The following is a 16,519-nucleotide window of genomic DNA, read 5'->3' as shown; positions in this document are numbered from 1 at the left end:
GGGATGACTATACATTTTTTGGCATTTAGTTTAAGGCCGTGACTCCGGCACCAGTTGTCCGTTTCTGTGAGGCCTTTTTGTAGGATGTATGTGTCCGCTGGTGTATCGACTATGGCGCCTAGTTTGCAGTCATCTGCGAACTTTGTCAGCCACAACCCTCCCATGTTTGCTTTAACATCTGAGAAATAAATGCCGAACAAGAGGGGTCCCAGGACAGATCCCTGTGGGACACCACTTGTGACTGGCTTTGAGTCTGACATTGCTCCAGCGATTTTAATTTTATGGGTTCTGTCCTTTAGCCAGTTTGCAACCCATCTAGTGACATAAGGGTTTACGTTTAGGCTGTTGAGCTTATCTATGATGCCTGAGTGGGGTATTGTGTCGAAGGCCTTAGCCAAGTCCAGGTAGGCTGTATGGACTGCTTTGCCCTCATCAATGGCTCTAGTGACTGTTTCAAAAAAAGTCAACCAGGTTCAAAAGGCAGTATCTGCCCTTTACAAAGCCGAACTGGGTGGGGTCAAGTGTCTGTAGGTCCCCTATGTCTCTGTTTATGAGTTCCATAATGATTCTTTCCATAGCTTTGCAGACCAGGCTGGTTAAGCTTATGGGGCGGTAGTTCCCAGGGTCTGTAGAGGTACCCCCTTTGTGGAGTGGGACCACTGTTGCTGTACGCCAGTGTTCAGGTACATATCCTGTAGTAAGGCTAAGGTTAAATAGCATTCTTTTGTGCGGGTTTAGCTCCTCTTGGAGTTCAAGTAGCACGCAACCCGGGATACCGTCAGGTCCCATTGATGCTGTGTTTTTAGCTTTGTTGAGGGGGGTTCTCACTTGGACATCTGAGATGACAGGGAGATTACATTCAGCTGGGATAAGTATTTCTTCTTTTGGGGGTGAGGGAGGGGAGAAATTTGCACTGAACCTGTCAGCCAGAATGTTGGCAATATCTGTGGGTTCAGTGTATTTTTTGTTGTTGTGAACTAACTCTGAGCATATCTGAGGGTTTCCGCCCAGGTTTCTAACATAGCTGAAGAAGGCTTTGTGGCTATCTTTAGTGTCCTTAGCGATTTTTCTCTCAAAGTTGGCCTTGGATGTTTTTATGAGAGAACGTAGTTTTCTGCTAATGTTGATCAGAGATGTCTTCCCTTTATGGGATTTTGCTCTGTCGTGCAGTAGCTTCCTTCATTTGTTATACAATTTGTTAATGGCTGAGGTCCACCAGACAGGACGCTTGCCTTTGGTGGAGAGGGACTTGGATTTATTTGGGATTGCATGATCCATGCATTCTTGGAGATGTCCATAGAAAGCATTTGTGAAGGATTCGGCATTGTGGAATGTGGTATCCACTGGCCCAGTGGGCTTAAAGGATACCATCTCAGTCTTAAGAAGAGTGAAGTCTGCTTTTGAGAAGTTTTTCACTGTGGTCTTTTGTGCTGGGGGTGGAGGTGGGATATGTATATCCAGGGTGATTAGTTTGTGGTCAGATCTCACTAGTGAGGGGTATACCTCCGGTGTGGAGCATTTTGTCCCATTGTTTGTGATGATCAGGTCTAGTATATTATCTCCCCTAGTGGGAGAGGTGACTAGTTGTTCCAGTGCATTTGAATTTATGAATTCCAGGAACCTTTGGGCTAGGGTGTTAGGGCTAGAATAATGTATCCAATCTATGTTTGGGTAGTTGAAGTGTCCCAGTATGATGGTATTTTGTGATACATTCATATCCTCCAATGTCTTCAGGAAGGCTGAGTGGGGTTCCTGATATTGGGAGGGTGGTCTGTAACATGTTACCAGTTGTATAGCAGTTTTGCCTATGGTTAGTTGCACCTGTATGGTCTCTGATGCTTCATGTGTTGCTACTAACCTGAAGGTGTGGGTGTCCTTGATGAATATGGACACTCCCCCTCCCTTTGTGGTTCGGCCTGGGTTTTGGGGCCGAAAAGCATGATACGAGGTATAGCCTGGTAGCGCTGGGGTGCTCTCAGGAGCCTTGAATCAGGTTTCAGTTACTGCACAGATGTCAATGTTCTCCATACTGAGGAGTGCATTGAGTGCCTGCATCTTGAGGTTTAGACTTCTGGCGTTGAGCAGCATTACCCTTAGTTTTTTTCCATTTTTGTTTTTTAAGGAGGTGGGTTTGTCTTTTGAGCCTTGCCTAAAAAAGGCACTATGGGGGTGGCAAGAGCCTTAGCCAATATCCGGAAGCCCAGTGGTGACAGGTGTAAGCCGTCCCTTGCGAAGCAGCGTGGCTTGTCCAACATGTCATCCCAGGCAGACAGACATTGGATCCCCTTAGAATGACACCAGTACTTGAGCCAATTATTAAAGCTGATCATCTTGTCTTTGTATTGTGGCATCATTCTTGGTGAGGGCAAGATGCTGCTCAGGGTCAGGGTCATACCAGCCTGGGCTACATAATCAGAGAGCTCCTCTATGTCTCTTTTCATGTAGTCCAGGGAGGTACGTCTCAGGTCATTCACGCCAGCATGGACAATGACGGAGTCATATTTGTACTTGCTTTGGAGTGACCTGAGTGCGTGTGTTATGTGGCGGATCCTAGCTCCCGATAGGCAGCTCACAGTCACCCTCTCCTTGTTCAGCCTGGTAAGCGGGACATCAGTGTGTCTGACTATAGAGTTACCTATTACTAGTGTATCAGGCATGGTGTTTGGCCTTAAGGGCTGTGATTGGTTGACACACTGATTTATTGAAGTATGTGTTGCATGTGTTTTGTTTTGAGGTGGTGGATTTTTGGATGTCTGCTTTGGGATCCTCTGTTATTTTGGTAAGTTTTTTATTAGAGCCTCCGAGTATGTCTTTGTGTTTTTATGTGTTTGGTTTGCAGTTGTGGTAGGTCTATGTGGGACTGAGTTTGTTGTGTGTGTGGTTACCATCTCCTCCTGTCTGGTCATGCCAGCCCTGAGTTGAGAGAGTTCAGCCTCCAGTTTGGCTATATAGTTGCATCTCTCACATGTAGTTGTGTTTGTTGGGAGGAGGAGAGGGTTGTCTGTGTACATGAGACAATTATAGCATTGTCTCAAGATACCCAGATTAACCAGCTGAACTGGAGAGGATGCCAGTAATCTACCACTCGACATGCTAGAACAGTATAAGGGAGTGCTGTGCCTTTAAGGGAAGTGGATATTCACAGGGGTGGTAGGTGGTTGTAGTGCTTACTTAGTACGAGAGTGCTTACTTAGTAGAGAAGTTTTGAGAACAAGTGCTAGGCTTATAATATAGTGAGTAGTCTGATTATACTAAGAGTAGAGCTTCCTTAAGGGAAAATTTGAAGAGCAGACTTGGCGGAGCCAGAAGAAGTTTAACCTTGTTTAACCGCTATGCACACAACCGCACAAAGCTGTGCAAACGCGGATTTTAAACAGGGAACTACAAAAGAGCTAGAAATGGTCCAAAACAACCAATTACTACAGCTCTTGTGCTGAGGTCACTTCCTACAGGGACAGGTAGGCTGCTCAAGGCTCCCCACTCCCACTGGTGAGCAAAGAAACTTCCTTCTATCCAAGTAAGGTAATGGACAACACAGGAACTACACCACAGCCCAGAATACAGCAATGCCTGTAAACTGGTCTAAACTAGTCGAGGAGAGGCGGGAAAACAAGGATTATTTTTTTTTTGTTTTTTTGATAGAAACACACAGAAAATGCAGAAACAGTGATAAATCAGTTACACAGGCTAGCACACTTTAGTGGGCAGCCTCAACAGTTAAATTAAACAAACAAACAAACTTTCGATCAAATTCGACTAAAAAGTAACTTTAAGTGCAGATTTTAAAATAATGCAGCAAACAGCTAAAAAAACAGTTTAAGCTTGTTCAGGGTAAGCTACAGAAGCTATTCCAAGTAAAAAAACAGCAAAGATACTTAAATCCAGAAAGTAGTCGCTTTTCTGAGTTCTCTGTAGCTAGGACCACTCTGCAGGACCACGAGGAGCTTGTCTGAGTTTGTATGGGATTACTAACGTTTTTATTTCTGAATATTCAACCTGGAAATGGCTGTTTCTTAGTTATTTCATGTTAAGGGGTAGTATCTAGAAAAAACTCATAGTTGTACATATAAACTGAAGAAATGCTGACTGTTGCGTATATAAATAGCCATGCTGTTTTCACATGGTGAGCGAATAAAAAAAAAATGGTTGTTACTTATTAACATACAATGTAAAAATAAATAAAGTACATGCATAAATACCTAAAACTGCCTTGGCCAGAGTAGAGAAACATATGTTCTATCACAGAAGCCTAGTTATGTGACTCTTAGTTAAAACAGAAAAGTTCATGGGCCATATTAGTAAAATTAATCTTCATTGGGTAATGGGTACAGTAGTCTTAAAGCAACTTAAATTTGTATCCGGAAGCAACACGTGTCAGATATTCTGTAATGCTCTGCATGTTAGAAATAATCTCTCCAACCACAGTACTATAGTAAGACATTTTACTGACTGCCATTAAGAAAATGCTAAAGATTTAAAATTTACAGTTTTATTTCAGTCTCTCTGGGGATTGTTGGTGAAGCAGAATCCCTCTCTAAAACGAAAAACGTACTTTTGTCTTGAAATGTAACATTCTTATCCTGGGGAATGAACAATGGCGATTCTTTGTAGAGTTTCCTTTACTTGTTTAAATGAGAATCTGGTTCAAGTTACATAACAAATGCATTGCTAAAGTTTTTTTTTTTTTGCTTATCAGCCCTTTGAGTGGTGAATTTGTACTAAGTAGTTATTTTTTATAAGAAACTAGTGAATTGAAGGTCTGTTTAAAAGGTTCAGTGTTCATCTTTGGTACGTAAGGTAGTAGTAAATGTAACTATTGCTCCTTGGTCTGTTTTGAGTGTTTTTATTTTTCCAAAGTGTAAGAAAATAAATCTAATACATTTATTTTTTTTACTGGATGACCAAGGCATTAGAACAGAAAAAGGCTGTGAGCATGGTCTGCTTAAACATTTTATTCCATTTAATGTTTTATCACACAACCGGTTGTTCAACAAATTAGGAAGTCAAATGTGAGTTGTAGGGTGGCACTGCTGGTAAAACTCTGCCTGAGCAGTATGACACAGAATATTTGGGTAAATGGCTATGCATCTGAAGTAAGGATGGAGACAAGCTGTGTACCAAGTGGCTCAACACTGGTAGTGCTTCATTTATGTCTTTTGCATTAGATTTTGAAGAAGGAGTTGAAGAAAAATATCTGTCTTTTAGCTGTACAGTTTTGAAAGGATGAGGAACTACTTTTCAAGACTTGAGGGACAGTGTGAAATCTATCAGCTTTCTAGAAAGTATCCATCTCTTAACAGGTACAGCACTCACCTTTGGTGCTTGAAGGTCAGAAAACTGTGGGTGGTGTAGCATGGGGGGTGCTACACTTCGTAGTTTGCCATGTTTCACATGGCACTTTAAACTTAGGCCCCATCTGCATGAACTGATGGCAGCTCTGGTGGATGGCAAATATTCCACGGCCCTTATTGAAAAGAGTAGGGGAAGCTCCCTAGGGCCCTGGCCAAATCTTGTCTAGTCAGTATGACTACTATCTCAGGTTTCCACTGAGAAGAGGCCATTGACCTAGTGGGACTAACCTGATCAACAAAATGTAAATAGGTAAAAAAAAATAAATAAAGGATAATTGCACAAAAAATGCCGGATACTACTCTAGGAAGGTTAAAGGGAAAAAAGTGGGACAAAGTAGCATGCAGTGTAAGAGAGAGAGAACTGCACAGAACAGGGCCATGTTGTGGTACTAGCTGCTGGGCTGGAACCTCCCCAGAGAAAAATAAAAAGCAAACAATGTCAATTATTTTTATTTTACATTTTTTTAATTAGCTCACCATTAGTTTTCTGTTTCTGTCTGTACCACGGAACTCCTCACACACTACCACACTACTGCACATGCACTTAGACATTCTTGGAACTCTGTGCAAGTGGAAAAAAGGGAAATCCACTTACTCTGCTCAACAAAAAGTTGTTTTAAAAACAGCCTGGCATTATGTCACCTATGAATGCAGAATAACATGTCTCCCTGCCTTTTGCAGAAAGAAGAAACCACTCAAAAAGTGTCTTACCTGGCTGCTGCATGAAGTAGGGAGGTACCTTTTCTGTTGTTGGCCAAGGCTGCTTCAGGTGTTTGAGGCAGCCTGACTAAAAGTGAAAAAAGAAAGTAATAGATGTTTGAAGAGATACAAATGTAGGATCAGGTTTAAGCTTGTGTGTGTGTGTGTGTGTGTGTGTGTGTGTGTGTGTGTGTGTGTGTGTGTGTGTGTGTGTGTCCGTGCATATATGTGTTTATATATACATATATATCTAGGAAATATATGGATTATCTTTCAAATCCTGAAGCCCATAACACCGAATGCCAGAATATTCAGACAAAAGTGACAACAACTGACGACCATGAATGGCCAATTGTTCTCAGTGCAAGGAAACACTTGCCCAGCATGAGGAAATATGCCCATTTCCCCAGTGTAGTGCAATCCCAGATTTGGTATATATAGATTGGGGGGGGGGGGTGCAGCCTACCACCTAGGTGGTTTTACATAGGTCAGTGTGTTTTAGTTGCATGATGGACAAGTGTTTCCTTGCCCTGAGAAAAATCGACCATTTGTGATCGCCAGTATTCATCATTTCATCTCGACATTCTAACGTTCGGTGTTATGGGCTTCAGGATTTGAAAGGTAATCCACACAAGTATATATATATATATATATATATATATATATATATATATATATATAATTTTTAACTACCACTAGGATATATTTAAATTTGTTGAACAACACTATTGTCGAACTGCATTATGTCCACAGCAAGTGATCAACATTATACACATTGACAGTTTGCTACACATGCGTCGTGAATGAATGTTGGTGCATCCAAAAAAATTTTAAACAAAAACAATAAAAAATATCTGCATCCCAAACAACCCTGCTAATAATATATACTAACTCAGAGATCATACAAGTCACGGAGAAAGGGCATATTCACCAAATCTGTGAATCTTCCAATCTGCTATGTTTGTTGACAGGTGTTGATCAAATTGTGTTGGCTAAACAGACATCAGTCAAAGCACTGTTTGACAAAAATGGTGGAACGCATACAAAAATATATAATCTATATATATATATATATATATATATATATATATATATATATATATATATATATATATGGGTCTACTATGGTTGATTGAAAACTCACTTGACTGAAAATGAAATTACTATGACCACTTCACTGAAAGCTCACTTCACGGAAAACTCATTTTGTTGAAAGTCATAAATGGCCTTTTCCCCACTGTAGTGCAACCCTGGAGTTAGTATATAAAGTAAGGGGGGTGGGGGGCACAGCCCCCCACATTGGGGAGTGTGGGTGGCTTAGCCCCCCACATATTATAAACATTTTAAACTATACACAGTGATACTTACAAGTGCAATAAATAACTTTCCAAAAGGGAATATATATATATATATATATATATATATATATATATATATATCTATATATCTAAAAACAAGATATGTGGGGGGCTTCGCCCCCCACATCCCCCTTACTTTATATACTAACTCCAGGGTCGCACTACAGTGGGGAAAAGGCCATTTATGACTTTCAATGAAATGAGTTTCAGTCAAGCGAGTTTTCAGTGAAGTGAGCTTTCAGTGAAGTGGTCCTACTAATTTCATTTTCAATCAAGTGAGTTTTCAATCAACTGTAGTAGACCTATATATATATATATATATATATATATATATATATATATATATATACACACACACACACACACACACACACACACACACACACACACACACACACACACACACACACAATATATAGGGAGAGAGAGAGATAGACGTGTATGTGCATCTTTTAACTAACAGTGAGTGCCAGTTATGTAGTACATAAGAAGGTATGTATTTTTACCTGCGCGTGTGTGTGTGTGTGTGTTTATGCATGTATATGTATGTAGGGGGCATGAAAGCATTCAACTGTCTATAATTTAATTCAGAAAAAAGCATGCTAATGCAAAGTTTGTTACTCTAGCAACTTTCCATTATCTGCCCCTGAGTCTGTAATTTGTCCACATTGTTTTTTAGCTTTCTCCTTGATTCTTAAGAGGTTCAAAGGTATGTTGGAGAGGGGGGAGTTGCAGTAGACTGCACACTGAATTCTAACAGCAGTGATCTGAAGAGATACATTTCTGTGTGGTAGTTATTTACATATTTATTTACTTGGTCACAATGAAAGCTGTGTGGTGTACAGTCACAGTCATAAAAGTGGCTATAATTGCTGTGTGTGTTTTATGTACAATGTATGTACATATGTGTAGGGGTACAGATACTTTTGGCTATCCCTTATTTCACAGAATCTCTCAGATTTTTGCCTCATATTTGGTCTGTTTCTCATAACATTTATGGTGTTTCTTGCACATCATTGAAGATAATGGTCAGTAAGTCATGGTAAACATTTGAATTTCAGATGTAATAGGCTTCAGACAAGCTAGCAGCTTTCTAAGTATTTCAGGCAATACCCCTCCCTGATTTTTGGTCCTTTGTCCCACATTATTTTTTAACTTTCTCCTTGTTTCTTGAACAGAAGTTGAGAGGTAAGTTTGGGGGTTGCGCACTGTATTCTGACAGCTGTGAAATGTGGAGACATTCCTATGTGGCATTTGTGTATCTAATCATTCATTCGATCACACTCAAACATCTGAGTTGTATAGTTACTGTCATACATTTGGCTATAATTGATGGTTGAGTGTGTTTGTTTGTGGGGTTAAAATTATTATGGTCAGTTTTTATTTTATTGCAGTCTGATATCTGAAGTGTACACTGTCAATACATTTGACATTGCTTATTTGCTACGGGTGCTGTTGGTGAATAAAAATGATTCACGCTGCTGTCATTTGCTGAAGCTAAGAAGTTAAACAGCCAGTCTGAGGTTTGCAGAATTAGCATGCATTCATGTGAAGCCAGCCAAACTGCTTTACTTTCGCTACCTTTTTATCACAGTCATACCTCTTAGTTCTGCACAGTCAACAAAGGGGCTGTGACTGATGGGTGTTGGTGTTGTGTTTGAAAAAATGACTGCGTATATGTTTGTGGGGAATTGCAGTGCATCTACAAGTAGCAAGTTGACCTTTTATATTTTTTTTTCACTTTCCATCGCAGCCATCAACACTGTATACAATATTGACGCAGTGTGCAGCCGTCAACATGGCTGTCTACCAAAACTCAGCTCTCTGGTTGAATTTTGGCTGTGATTCCTTTTGTGCCTGCATGTACTACCTGACTCTGCATAGGTGATATCCAGGCACTCTGATTTTTTTCTCCAGACGCTCGTCTGTAACGTTTGCCTGTTGGCATTTGTGTTTTTAATTTTACTTTCAGCTCTGACTCTAGACGGTCACAAGCAGAAGTTAATTTTCTTTTTTGGATGGCAGAAGGCATTCACTATTCTCCAGATTTATAATTCTTGGAACTATTTGTCATCTCAAAACAGTAGGAGCTACTGTTTTCTTTTACATTTGAACATTAAGCTTTAAGTGTTAGACGTTGGAATAAGACTGAATTTATTTCCTTATTTATTTTTGTTTAAGCCAGTCTGTGGATGAGAGACTTGTCTCATCTTTTGTTTGATTACAGGTAATGGTCACTGACTTGTCATAATAGACCCCCCCCCTTTGAAGTCACCAGCCATCATTGGCATAGAAGGCTGGTAGAATGCTAAATGCATAAGAAAAAGAATCACTAATAAAAAGTTGTTACTCCTTTCTATATCTACAATAAGATCCCTACTACAGTATTCTGCAGAATAATGAAGAATTCCTCATTCTAAAAATGTAGATTGTATTGTGGTAGTTCGGGAAAGTTAGTAGAATGATGCAAGGTCTACATAAAAGTCATATAAAGAATGAGAAAACCTTAATGTGTTGTTTTGTGTCAGCCAAGGGTGAGTTCCTTTAGCTGATGAGTGTGTGGTAATCGTTCAATAAAATCCAGATCTCTTTTTCTGAAGGGCAGTTATTTGATTTGCTTGTCTACCTCTTGGTTCATGCCAGGGCCCTGTTTAGACAGGAACATACACTGGGGCAATGTAGATGGATGGGTATAGCAGGAACTTGTATGGTACATCATGTATGCAGACCACATTTCCCTCACAGCAGTCCGTAAATAGGGGCAGGGGTAAGGGTAGGCCTTGAAAAATGTTCCAGCTACCAGGATGTTACTAGAATGAGTTGCACCAATATCCTTTTCCCAGGATGCTGCTAAGAGTTGTCAATTTGGAAAGAAAAATCACACTGTTTAAAAAATGTTGTCTTGAGAAAAGAAGGTTGTGGACAGATATCATGCAAACTTTTAAGAACCTGAAGAATATTATTAGAGTCAAACAACTGTCTGCCATGTCTCAAAAGAACACAATGAGGACACAATCTGATGATAAATGACAGATAACTCTGGTAGTTGTGAGGAAGTATTGCTTTGCAGAGAGAGTGGTGGGTGTCTGAAGTATAAGTGAAACAGTACAAGCAAGAATAGCAAGCGTTTTAGAATGCATGTTGCAGGGATAAAGCAATATCTATGTGGGTAGGATCAAAATAAGAAAAAAAGCTTTTGCTTAGGTAAGATCTGTAGTGTAGTCTCTAGTTTATCCAATGGACACAGAAATGGACAAGCTAAGTTTGGCATGCAGTCATCTGTCTTGACACTCTACATTTCTATATCTGAGGCATGTGTAAAACATAAGAGGTTGAAATATTTTAAACTTTTGGAAGGTTTTTTTTCCATTTTTTCATCTGTATGTTGACAGCTGTTACTGTCTTTAGGAACTCTGTGTATTTGCTGTAGTAAGTTTTCTGTTCAAAATAGTGAGCAGTGAGCCCTGTTCACAAATACATGTTTGTTGTACATTTGAGCATTACCAAGAGGAAGAAGACCAGATGGAAATGATAATAGAAATTGTTACAAGCACCAGTATCTTGCATGTCTCCAAGTGGGCAAAGAAACTCCATTAGCTGCACATTTCTTGTTAGAAAGTTATGCCCTCCTATGCACATACTAATTTTCCCTGAAAAAACAAACATCTAAGAAAAAAGAACTCCAGGGATGTCAGGATGGTGTGTGTCCTAGCATAAATAAATGGTTGTATTTGTACATCTGTCTCCGAACGACAAACAACAACAACAACATTTGTACATCTGTCTCCATAACTGCTGAGAAGAGAAAGTACAATTGTGTAAGCAAACTCACCCTAACAGTAGATATTTGAATAGATCACTGTTGTAATAGCTTAAGCTATATGGGACATATCCTGCCAAAGATCAGATGTCTGACCACCTTCCAAAGATTTAGGGCACCTTCTACACAACCTGTATGTCCTTTGAAGCCTCTGAGTGAAAAGTATAAAAGTAGACATACTGGTGCCAAAAATCAGACATTTCTTGAACCAGTAACAAGGGAGGCTAGAACCCTACCAACAAAATTATATACTGGGGAAGAGGGATAAAAGGCCCCACCAACCTGGAAAAATAGCAAGTGGGAACAAGTATGTTTGTACTGCAGTGATCTATTTGAACAGCTACTGATATGGTAGGTTTAATTTCACCACTGTACTCTATTCATCATTAGATTACTGTTGCAGTATTGTAAGCTATTTTGGATGAATTCCAAATCTTAGATAGAAAGGGAGGAAGAAGATGAAGGATCAGGGTACAGGAGCTCTTGGAGAATAGTTTTAGCAAGTCATTACCTAGCCCTAAGGGAAGCGGTCACTTATATTGGTAAAAGTCTGCACAGAAGGCTGAGTTGCTGCCTCTAAGATAATTCTGAGTCCATCCCCTTCCTAAAAAGCAGCAGACGTAGCCATTGTAGAAAGGGTTCTGACTTTGCCTAGAAGTGACCTGCCATGAAACGAGTAACAAAACAGAACTGCATGGGACTACCATTTAGAAATGTACAATTTTGATACTGATTGCCTCTTTTTCTTACCTTTGTAAGAAATAAACAATTGATTAGGATTTTCAGAAATCCTTTTGTCCTGTTAGTGTAGTATCTGAGTTGTCTGCAGGCATCCTGAGTATGCAGAATTTTCTCTCCCAGGTCAAAGCAGTGAATAACACTGTTTTCTATGATAAGAACTTTAAATTAGCCTCTCAAACCCATTCAAAAGGAAAAACCTTTAAGTTAAGGTCTCACGGGGAGAGTCACCTGTTTTCTTGGTGAACAAATATGTAGAACTCCTTTCAGAAGGAAAGGTATCCGTATGCAGACAGGCAGAAATGACCAAAAGATGAATCTTACTGTAAGAGGAAGAAGGGCCGGAAGGTAATGACTCTAACATATAAATGCATCATGGTTCATTCCTTGGAAACAGCTAGAAAATCTCTTCTCTTAGCCCTTTATGATTTCTTAGTAGTAGGTTTCTTAACTTCCTCTGATACTTGCTGCATGTCCTGCATGATAGAATTTTAATAGCATTTGATTATCTTTTTTGTCAACCAGGCTGTGAACTGAAGAACTTGAAAGATGGGGTGAATTGGAGAGCTCTTGGCCTTTGTTAGTACGTCCATCCTTTGAGTAAGGATGTGGTAGTTCCTTTTGGAAATTTTCAAAAGAAGGAAGAATTACTGTTGCCTGGGCTAAAAGGGACTTAGGATTATTATTTTTGGAGAGTCCTTCTGGATCTTCAAAAGGACTGTGGTTATCACAGGAAAGTGTTGAAAAGCATACAGGAACATTCCTGTCCATAGAAAGGAAAACGCAAACCTTTGTGCAAGGAGTCCTGAAGCAGAACATTTTTTTTAAATTGCCTGTTGTGAATAGAGGCAAACAGACCTAACTGAGGAGTTCCTCCACAGGTGGTATTTCCTGGAAGGGCACAGGATATAATTTCCATTTGTGGGGGCATGCCCTGTTCCTGCTCAGCTTGTCTGCCATAGAATTCTGCTCTGACAGAATAGAATGCAAGTAGCCTGAAAGAATACATTGAGCTACAGAGCTATTTCCCAGGTTAGCACTATCAATCTGCAAAGGAGGGTAAGACCTGCCACCCCCCACACTGTTTATGTATCACATAACTGTGGAGTTGTCTGTGATGACTAACAGAGGTCCTGGGGCTTCAGAGATAGTTCATTGATTTGAGAATATTTAATAATTTCTTTGATAATTGTGTGCTTCTTTCTGTCTTAATGGTTCTACCGACTTTGCCCTTTCAACCCTTTGGAAACAGCTCCTGATGTAAAATATGCCCTGAGGGAAAACTGGTTCACCCACCAGTGAATTTCCCTCTTGACAAAACTTGGCACCGAAATTTGAATGGGGAGGGGATGATAATGTTGGGTCCATGCAGTAGTACTGCTGGCACCACTGTTTTGTCCATTTTACTTCTCAGCTTCTGTGGCATTCTTCTGTCACACATAACTCCTGACACGTTGCATCATTTCACTGCAACCCCTCTGATTCTAGCTCTGAACCTCCTTATTCAGACTTCCTTTCTCATTTACACCCTTCCCAGATACTTTAAGCTATTTACCTGTTCCACTATTTTCCATTCTATCTCAGTTTTCAGCTTCTTATTTCCCCAGTTTGCTGCCATGACAGCTGTGTTGTCTGTACTCAGTTTTATCCCATGTACCTTCATGTTTGCATTCAATTCCCCTGTCATTTGCTGAAGCTCTTGTTCTGAGTTTGTAATGCTTCATCCTCTGTATGCAGCAGGTATGTTGGTCTATTCCCTCAGACATAAAACGGATCATTACTCATTGAACTAAAAAGGCTTTTGACTTAATTAATCACTCCTTACTACTAACTTTATTGTCCAGCACTTTTTCTACTGGTACCAGAGACATACTAATGTGAGGGCAGAGGGTGCGGTCCTCCCCGGGTGCAAACAGTAAGGGGGTGTAGCTTTCTTTTTTGTCTTTTAAAAGCTTTTCACATTTAAAATTTGAAAATATTAAAGTAGACCAGAAATGGATCCTTTAAGGGTGCTGTACTTTAAGAACTCCAGTGGTCTGTGCGTCTGACGCATGCACCTGTTACGTACACCTCCTTTTCTGTGTCTCTACGTCTCTGCTCACGTCAACACATGCACCCTGTTGTTTACTCCTCCTTTGCCATGTGCGGAGTTTAAATATGAGACGTATTTGCTGGCTGCTTCCTGGAAACACCCTGCTGCTACTGCAGAATTGTGTCTGTATCTGTGTAATACCCTAGTTAGGGATAGCAGGTCAGTTAAGTTCCTCAGGTTGAAACCCTGTACCTTGGTTACAGGAAGCAAGAGCCTGAATCCTCCACACCAGCTACCAAACTACTAAAAAAATGAGTTTTGGTGCATTTTCAAGGAATTGTGCGCTTCAAGCATTTTCAAGGAATTGTGAGCTTTAAAGAAAAGTGTACTACTGCTCATGTTAAGTGTGTTCTTAAATATGCATCTGTTTTGTTTAGCAAATAGTCATAGCACAACTGATAGCATACTTGCTTTTGATGCAGAAGGTAGATGGATTTCTGATACTGTGTTGTACTTTAAGGGGAGGGGGTTGTGGTTTTGCAGTCCTGAGTGTGTCCTCCTTTGGATGAGATGCCTGGTAACTATGAATCTGTTGTCGGTTTGTCATCCATTCCCTATTGCAATATTACCATCTACATGGGCAATGTATTCTTCAAGAGCAGCATGCTTTGAATTTGTAAACGAAACACTGAAATATAAAGTTGTTTGCTAGCAGCAACCGCTTCATTAGTTTCAGATCCCTGTAATGTGGAAATATTTAGATGACTTTTACTTCTGCAGATATTGTGCATTTGACTGATATTTGTGGATTGTAATGACAGAAGTTTGAATGGCCTTTTATGGTTGAAATATTCTGAAATGGGCAGTTTTGTCATTATTGAGTCATATGTTTTGTTTCACTGCTTACTGGAAAAATGTTCAAAGCTACAAATTTAAAACACTCTTAACAAGTTCCATATTATACAAGGAATATAAATTAATACAATGAGAAAGGTGAATCAAAGAACTGCATCCGTGGTCATAAAAATGTGTGCAAGGGGCCAATGGTTTGAAAACAACCCAAAGGTAAAATTTATCCACCACTGGCCTGATGCATTTTTTTTAATGTGGATTTCAATGCCATTTCAATTCAAGTGAGTTTTTTAAAGGTAGAGAAGTTTGCTGTTAACGCTAAGTCTATTTTCATCGTGAGACTATTTATTTTAGCAAATGTCTGTCAGTGTTTGAGCTATAAATTTGAAATAAAAATTGTAAATTAAATCCAAATGTCTGTAATCATTGATGTAAAGAAGAACATAGTATGCACACTGAGAGGTTTGACAGTGTTTATAGTAATTGGTGAGACATAACCTAGTAATGGAACATTGGAATGGCTGGGGGGATTTTGTGTGTGTGTGTGTGTGTGTGTGTGTGTGTGTGTGTGTGTGTGTGTGTGTGTGTGTGTGTGTGTGTGTGTGTCTTGCCTGATTCATTACCTTGCCTAGGACTGTGTGTGTGTGTGTGTGTCTTGCCTGATTCATTACCCTGCCTAGGACTGTGTGTGTGTCTTGCCTGATTCATTACCCTGCCTAGGACTGTGTGTGTGTGTCTTGCCTGATTCATTACCCTGCCTAGGACTGTGTGTGTGTCTTGCCTGATTCATTACCCTGCCTAGGACTGTGTGTGTGTCTTGGCTGATTCATTACCCTGCCTAGGACTGTGTGTGTGTGTCTTGCCTGATTCATTACCCTGCCTAGGACTGTGTGTGTGTGTCTTGCCTGATTCATTACCATGCCTAGGACTGTGTGTGTGTCTTGCCTGATTCATTACCCTGCCTAGGACTCTGTTTGACCATGATATGACTATGAAGAACACTTTGTTTCTTCTTCTTCCATGCATCTGTATCTCCATACATAAATGAGTAAAAACATGGTATATGATTGGAAGGAACTACAAACAAGACCAAAGGGAACCGAGGTTATTTTTAAAATTGACAGCACCATTCTAGTTGTACATTACTACAATGCAGTAGGAAATTATTTTGTTTAACTGAACCCAGCAAACTGTATTAATCACAGCAAGTGAATCAGCCAGGGCTTTGTAGACTATCCTTAGATAAAATCCAAAGGAAAGGGCAACAGAGTGACAATGCTGATGTCAGATAATGTTCTAATTCCTAATGGCACCAACACACCTGAGCAAAACAAGTACCACACTAACACCTCACTGCATCCCTCCACTCTCCTTCCCTGTTCAAGTTTAAATTCACTTGGCACCATAAAACCAGGTCAGCACTAATTACTGGCATTTTGCAAGCTGGTGCTGCAAACTGTATACTATGTCACTCCACAAAATTAATAACCATGACTTCTTCAAGCAAATGGACAACAAATGATAAGCAATTCAAATGGATACCCTGTATATATTTTTTTGCTTCCTCCAAGGATCTACCAGGTAGCTCAATTGCCTGCACCCAGTTTTACCAATTCTTTATAGTGGAACATGAGCTGGGTATTCCTGAGCTAGGCAATATCATTAAGGC

This window comes from Protopterus annectens, chromosome 10.part0 (genome assembly GCF_019279795.1).
Source record: "Protopterus annectens isolate FY-2018-M chromosome 10.part0, PAN1.0, whole genome shotgun sequence".
NCBI lineage: Eukaryota > Metazoa > Chordata > Ceratodontiformes > Protopteridae > Protopterus > Protopterus annectens.
This window is presented reverse-complemented; position numbering follows the sequence as displayed.